The sequence below is a fragment of the Vipera berus genome (assembly GCF_964194415.1).
Source record: "Vipera berus genome assembly, chromosome: 13".
Classification (NCBI taxonomy): Eukaryota; Metazoa; Chordata; class Lepidosauria; order Squamata; family Viperidae; genus Vipera; species Vipera berus.
Genome location: NC_138216.1, coordinates 16517258 through 16525481, shown reverse-complemented (window position 1 = coordinate 16525481; position 8224 = coordinate 16517258).

Below are 8224 nucleotides of genomic sequence, written 5' to 3'. Positions count from 1 at the left end.
AAACTTTTATGCAAAGTTGGCTTTAAAATTAAGACCCTACTTAATTAACCTAACTGACCCTTTGAAAGGAGGAGAACCAAATTCATCACACTCAAAACATTGACGGTTCCTGAATAAACCACAGGAAGTTGGATTTGTTCCCTTGTTGGGAGCAAACTAGGATTTGGTTCGTTCAAACTTCTGTGATATCGGTTTAGTTCAGGATCTCAAGGGAAACTAAATGGTGCTCCTTCCTTCCCAGTCACAAAATATTTGCTTTATATATAAAACAAAAGACCATTTTTTAAAAAGCCACGTGTGCCAGGAAAAATCATTAATTTTGCCCTATTGTGCTGTCATCATTCTCATATTTTTAGGCAGTCTCAATAGCAAGGGTAGGCAACTTTGGCTCTTTTATGACTCGTGGGAATTGAAGTCCATGAGTCATAAAAGAGCCAAGGTTTCCTACCCCTGCTCTATACCTTCCTGCAGAAACATAAATATGATCTTATTTATGGGGCGGTATATAAGTCTAAGACCGGTACCGGTCCATGGCCTGTTAGGAACCGGGCCACACAAACGAGCAAAGCTTCATCTGCACATGTCTGGGATCTAAGTTGCACATGAAACCATTCCCCCCTACACACACACACACACACACACACACACACAAACTGGTTTGTGGAAAAACTTTTCAACAAAACTGGTCCCTGGTGTCGAAATGTTGGAAACCACTGATTTACAATACACGTTCAGATTTTATCAATTTAAAGTTGTAGTTTTAGGTTTCTAGCATCCTGCAGCACAGTTATGCCTCAGGAAGCATATACTGTAAGCATGATTTACCGTAATCATAGCTCTGTAATTAAGATACAGGAATACCTGGTAAACTTACAACTTACTTTTCAATCTTTACTTGAAATATTTAACTGTTGTGGGAGGAGAGCCAGGTTAGTAGCAAAAACCAGGAGTCTCTTTTAACACCGGGAACCTCTCTTTCTCAAATTGGCACCTTTAAAATGGGTGGACTTCAACTCCCAGAATTTTGGCAGAGTTGAAGTCCACCCATCTTAAAGCCGTGAAGGTTGAGAAACACATTTTATCAAAAAGCAAAACTGTTGGTGAACTGCACTACACTTGAGCATTTTTTAAAAATACGTAATGTCAAAATGGCATCTTTGTGACTCCTTGCAGAAAACTCCTTACTAAAATCTCAGGGTGTAGAAGTTGGGGAGTGGGTGGGGTGGGCTTCTGCATCCTTCCCATTTCCAGGAGCGTGTAATTAATCTCAATTAGGCAAAGTAGAGGAATGTAGCAAGAATGTCCCCAATTCAGGAAGAAGGAAATGTAAGCCAAGAGATACCATAAATAAAATATTTCAGCATTGCATAGAGAGAAGTGGGAAGTTGTGAACTCCCACAGTTGTTTTCTTAAACCAGCCAGCAAGTCCATGGAATGTATTTCCTGCCAGTTAAAGGAGGAGAGCGGCAAAAGAGGAATAAACAGCACAGAGTTACCAGAAATATGGAATTGTTCTTCCACTAATAAACCTCTGAAGTTGCAAAGGTGTTAAAGAGGACTTAAAAAGGTAGTCCTGGACCTACGACCACAATTGAGCCCTTGCTAAGCAGGACAGTTGTTAAGTGAGTTTTGCCCCATTTCATGACCTTTATTGCCACAATTGTTAAGTGAATCCCTGCAGCTAAGTTAGTAATGTGGCTGTTAAGTGAATCTGGCTTCCCCCCCCCCCATTGACTTGGCTTGTTGAAAGGTCGCAAAAGGGGATCCCGTGAGTTTGGGACACAGCAACGGTCACAGATATGAGTCACGACACTGTCACCATCGTAAATACGAGCCCAGTGCCAAGCGTCCAATTTTGATCGCATGACCACAAGGATGCTGCAACGGTCCTAAGTGTGAAAGACGGTCGGAAGTCACTTTTTTCAGTGCTGTTGTTACTTCAGATGGTTAGTAAACGAATTGTAACTCAAAGACCAGCATGATGGCTTCAGGACTGAGGTGCAAAATCACCTCCCATTTGTGAATCTACTGGAACCTTACAAGATTTAAACTTTCAGTATTTCCCTGTCGTTGCTGTTTTCTATTTCTATTCTTTTCTTCCTGGTTTGGTGTGTCATTTAAATCTTTCTATATGATCTTGTTTGCAATTTGGTGGCATCATCATCATCACCATCATCATCACCATCATTATTATTATTTCCCTAAGCTTAGACATTTCCTACCATGCAAATGCCAAATTGGCTGAGATTTTAAAAACTGGGAAGCTCCACTACTTTATTTGCTGATGACCAAATGAACCATTTATTGCCAAATTGAAAATGGGTGTAAAAGGGGGGGCTGGTCTATTTTAGCAGGAGGGTTTGCTAAAATTCTTCCCCTTCTGCCTATTAATTTTGGACATTAATGTCCCACTGGCCAGTTGTGAGGGTAAATTAGGAAGATACTAAACCCCAACAGGCATTTAAAACCCAGTCTGAAGAGGTTTAAAATCAGATGTGGTTCATTCACAATTTTATTTGTTTACTGGTTCTGTCTGCCAGCACCAACATGGCACCAATTGTAAAAATTGGAAATAAGGAAAAAAATACTCAGGGATATCATCTCCACTTGCTTCGGAGGTATAATGAGCCAGAAGAGATTTTAATTTCCTCTTTTTGCAAACTGCCACAGATAATAAGGGAAACAAAGGCTCAGTTACGTCAAAGGCTCTCACAATCCATCAAAAGCAGTGACTGCAAGAGGGATCTTGGAATTCCAGCGGACCATCACTTAAATATGAGCCAGCAATGTGTGGCAGGAGCCAAAAAAGCCAATTAACAGAGGGATAGAATCAAGATCACATGAAGTTCTAGTACCACTTTACAGCGCCTTATTAAGACCACAACTGGAACACTTCATCCAGTTCTGGTCACCACAATACAAAAAAAGATGTTGAGACTCTGGAAAGAGTGCAGAGAAGAGCAACAAAGATGATTAGGGGACTGGAGGCTAAAATATATGAAGAACGGAACTGGGTATGTCTAGTATATTGAAAAGAAGGACTAGGAATAGCAGTGTTCCAATATTTGAGGGGCTGCCGCAAAGAGGAGGGGGTTAACCTATTGTCCAAAGCACCAGAAAGCAAGACAAGATACGATGGAAACTAATCAAGGAGAACAGTAACCTAGAACTAAGGAGAAATTTCCTGACAGTGGAATGGCTTGCCTTCAGAAGTTGTGAATGCTCCATCACAGAAGTTTTAAAAAAAGAAACTGGAGAACCATTTGTCTGGAATTGTCTAGGGTCTCCTGTTTAGGCAGGGGGTTGGACTAGAAGTCCTCCAAGTTTCCTTCCAACTCTGTTATCCCTAGCAGTTGGGTGCTCCAAGGAGGAATTTGGGAGCTTCATTCTCAAAGGACTTGTAGTGAAAATGCAACTTTTTACGGTTACAGAATAGGAAGTTCAATTTCTTATTGACACCTGAAATGTGTTATTCTTGGAGTACTTAAGACCCTAATAAGAATAATAAACACCCTAGACTCAACAATTATCAATAAGAAAGACAAAACAGCTGGATAGTGGATGTGGTAGTGCCCCAAGACAAAAGAAGAGAAAAAACCAGAGAAAATGACAAAATACAAAGTCCTGCAAACCGAAATAGGACAACTTTGGCAAAAGAAAGCAAAGGTAGTCCTGATAGTCATAGGTGCCATGGGTGCAATCCCAAAACATCTGGAGTATCCCTTGAACAACACCAGCATTGACAAAATCCCAATCAGTCAATTGCAAAAGTAAATTTCACATGGAACATGTTACATCTTGCAACAATATCTGTAACACCACCAAACAACAAGATCTGCCTATCCCAAGTCCTTGGGAAAGACTCCCTAGGTGAAAATGCCAAATTCAGTCTAAACATCTGGCCAATTGTGACCACCTATAGTAATGATTTATTAAATTTCTATGCTGCAATTTCTATGCTCACTGATTCTGGCAGATTTCTGGGTTGTAGTATGTATGCATGAAAGTAAACAGCAGAGCTAGCAGAGAGCTGCAAAGGTGGGCTGGAATGATAAGATTAGTAAATTATTAAAAACAACTGGATACAGTCTCCATGGGAAAGGGAAAAAAAACCCTTGAAGTTTGTAGCTTGGCTTTGCAAGATTCAGGCTTCCAGTTTTGGATCAGCAGCAGGAGCTAACCAGGATACTGAATTCATAAAGTGCTTTTCACTTTGATTTTCATAGTCTCCCAAGGGCTTTCAGACTTCCATTAATTAATTGACTCAATTTAAAGAAAACTCTCCCCCACACCCTTCTCGGGACTATACACATACAGTATACATACAAATAAAAATTAATGTGGCTTTGGGTGGTGCTATTTTAAGCAGCATTTTTATTGCAACCTGTCCTGGAAATTCCTGAACAGAACCTGAATGACCAAGCAAAAACTCAGGAATATCAAGATGAAGAACAAAGCCATCCAGTCGGGTGAGGGTTCGTCACCAAATTCAAACTCGAGAGCACCTCAGTGTGTAAATGTGTTCCTGATCTGTGCAAAGATCACACTGCCCTCCCTGCCAAGAAGCAGCATGCTTGGCATCCAGGGGCTTTTGCTGCTAATTGAACTTGAAATTATCAGCTGCAATGAAAGCTATGCCCAAATCCACCTGGGCAATTTATCCACCCTGCTCTGCCTTGCGAAAGAGGCTTTCTATTTTTCTACCTTCTCAAGGATGCCTGAGAATTTTTCTTGGCAGCATTTTTTACCAGACTTTGTTGGAGATGCTGAGGGTGTAACTGTTGTGTTTCCTGTGACACAACTTTGCATTCCTTCTGGGTTCCACACTTGCTAATCTGAAAAAAAAAACTTTGAATACTTTTCCTTGAGATTCAATTCAAGGACTAAGCCAGGGAGGCTGGAAAGATGGGGCCATCGGAAAACAGCACAGGCAGTCCTCGACTTATGACAGAATAAGATTTGGAAGAGACCTTGGAGGTCTTCTAGTTCAACTCTTTTACCATTCCAGACAAGTGGCTGTCCACTCTCTTCTTAAAAACCTCCAGTGTTGGAGCACCCACAACTGGTTGATTGTTCTCACTGTTTCCATCCATTGTTTCTTGTCCTGCCTTCAGGTGCTTTGGAGAATAGCTCGACCCCCTCACCTTTGTAGGAGCCCCTCAGATATTGGAAGACTGCTATCATGTCCCCCCTCATCCTTCTCTTCATTAGGCTGGATGTGTCCAATTCCTGCAACCGTTCTTCCTATGTTTCAGCCTCCTGATCATCTTTGCTGGTCTTCTCTGCGCTCTTTCCAGGGTCTCAACATCTTTTTTATATTGTGATGACCAAAACTGGATTCAATACTGTACAAAAGACACAATCCGAAGCAGAATTTCCATTGCTAAGCAAGGAAGTGAGTGAGTTAAGCAAATTAAGGTTCAACTTAAGTGAGTTACACCTCATTTTAAGATTTTTTTTTGCCATGATTGTTAAGTGGATCAGTATAGTCAATAAGTGAATCATGTGGTCATTAAATGAATGCATCTTCTCCCACTAACTCTGCTTGTCTGAAGCCAGCTGGGAAGGACACAAGTGGCGATCACATGACCACATCATCCTACAACTGTTGTAAATATAGATAACCCTGAAATTAAGACCACAACTGAGCCCAAAATTTCTTTTGCAAGTGAGACATTTGTTAAGTGAGTTTTGCCCCATTTTACAACTTTTCTGGCCACAGTTATTAAGTGAATCTGTCAGGACCCACCCCAATCCACATCTTAGGAAAGAAGAACTCTTGGAGACAGGATTGTCCAAACAGGAACTTTTACTAAAACATGGTTGATAGTGGATAATCTAGACAGGATCTGGAAACTGTCTCGCAGGTCGATACTTTAAAGCAGAGATGGCGAACCTTTTAGAGACCAAGTGCCCAAACTGCAACCCAAAACCCATTTATTTATTGCAAAGTGCCAGGGCTGCATCAGCATTGTGGTGCTCTCAGGGACAGCGGGGGGGGGGATGGCTGCCGGTGGGCATAGCTGCGGTGGTCACAGCTGCGGTCTTCACGGCAGAGTGGGTGGGTGTGGCCGGGGTGGGTGGGCCGGGACTAGGGTGGTGGGGGCCAATCCCTTGCCATCTCCATGGCATCCTCAGGGGGCCAACGCCGCTGACTTCCTGCCCCCTCTCTTCCAAACACCACATACTTGCTACTCTGGTGAACTCTGCTGGGGCAACGGCGTGTGTGCCCACAGAGAGGGCTCTGAATGCTGCCTCTGGCACACGTGCCATAGATTCGCCACCACTGCTTTAAAGTGTCCCCGAGTAAAACCCCTCTCCTCAGTCCATTTGGTCAGTCCCGGATCAGTCAAGTTTCAGGTGTCAAAACCCTAGTGGGAAAAGAGAAACACCAGTACATTTGCAACATTAGTACTTCCTCCCCTTCACATTCCAGTCCAAGATACAAACCAGAATCCCCATCCCCCACCCCCTTTTTTTGTTCTTCTTAGTTCAAAGGGTTTCTTCCCTGGTCTTTTGTGATGGCCTCCAGGCAGGCTGAATACACAAACCTTGCATCCAAGGGATAGAGATGGCCAGTTAACATCCTGCCTTCTCTTCCCCTCCTTGGAAAATGGCAGAATCCAGTAAAGGGGTGAGATTTAGATTTGCACTGTTAGAAATGAAATATAAATGGATTCTGACAGAATCACTGCAATTGTTAAGTGAATCCAGCTTCCCCATTAACTTTGCTTGTCAGAAGGTCACAAAAGGGGATCACGTGACTCCGGGATGCTGCAGCCGTCATAAATATGTGCCAGTTGCCAGGTGTCTGAATTTTGATCACATGACCATGGGGATGGTGCAATGGTCGTAAGTGTGAAAAACGGTCATAAGTCACTTTTTTCAGTGCCTTTGTAACTTTGAACAGTCACTAAATGACGTTTTAAGTCAAGGACTACCCGTACATGCTGGTTGCCAAGAGCCCAAAGTCTGATCTCATGACTGGCGATACTGCAATGGTCATAAGTGTGTGGACTGGCCACTTTTTTCAGTGCCATTGTAACTTTGAAAACAAATGGTTGTAAAATGAAATTCAATGGTGAAAAAAGCAAGGTTCTACATTTAGGCAGGAAAAACCAAATGCACAGGTCTAGTATAGTAGTAACTGTGAGGGGGATTTCGGAGTCCTAGTGGACAATCACTTAAATATGAGCCAGCCGTGTGTTGCAGCTGCCAAAAAAGCCAACACCGTGCTGGGCTGCATTAACAGAGGGATAGAATCAAGATCAAGTCAAGTACTAATACCACTTTAAAATGCCTTGGGTAAGGCCACACCTGGAATATTGCATCCAGTTTTGGTCACCACGATGTAAAAAAGATGTCAAGACTCTAGAAAGGGTACAGAGAACAGCAACAAAGATGATTAGGGGACTGGAGGCTAAAACATATAAGGAACGGTTGCTGGAATTGGGTATGTGTAGTTTAATGAAGAGAAGGGTGAGGGGTGACATGATAGCAGTGTTCCAATATCTCAGGGGCTGCCCCAAAGAAGAGGGAGTCAAGCTATTGTCCAAAGCCCCTGAAGGCAGGACAAGAAGCAACGGATGGAAACTAGTCAAGGAGAGAAGCAACCTAGAACTAAGGAGAAACTTCCTGACAGTTAGAACAATTAACCGGTGGAACAACCTGCCTCCAGAGGTGGTGAATGCTCCAACACTGGGAGTTTTAAAGAAGAGACTTGACTGCCATTTGTCTGAAATGGTATAGGGCAGTGATGGCAAACCTTTTAGAGACCGAGTACCCAAACTGCAACCCAAAACCCACTTATGTATCATCGGGTGCTGGGTGGGCGTGGCCCATTGGGTGGGCGTGGCTGCAGTGGTAACTGCAGACTGGGTGGGACTAAAAAGTTCAATCAATCAATTCCAACTTTGCAAGAACTTTTTTTCCCCAGGAGAAGTTGAAATTGATTAATAGAACCTTTTTGGGGGGTACATGGCAGCAGAGGCCTAAAGCAAAAAGGTTTTATAAAACCCAGCTGAAGGCCTAAGACTGGGGTGACGGCATGCGTGCCCACAGAGAGGTCTCTGCGTGCCACCTGTGGCACCCGTGCCATAGGTTCGCCACCACTGGTATAGGGTTTCCTGCTTGAGCAGGGGGTTGGACAAGATGACCTGCAAGGTCCCTTCCAACATCATCATCATCATCATCGTCGTTGTTGTTGTGTCAAGAATCACCTGCA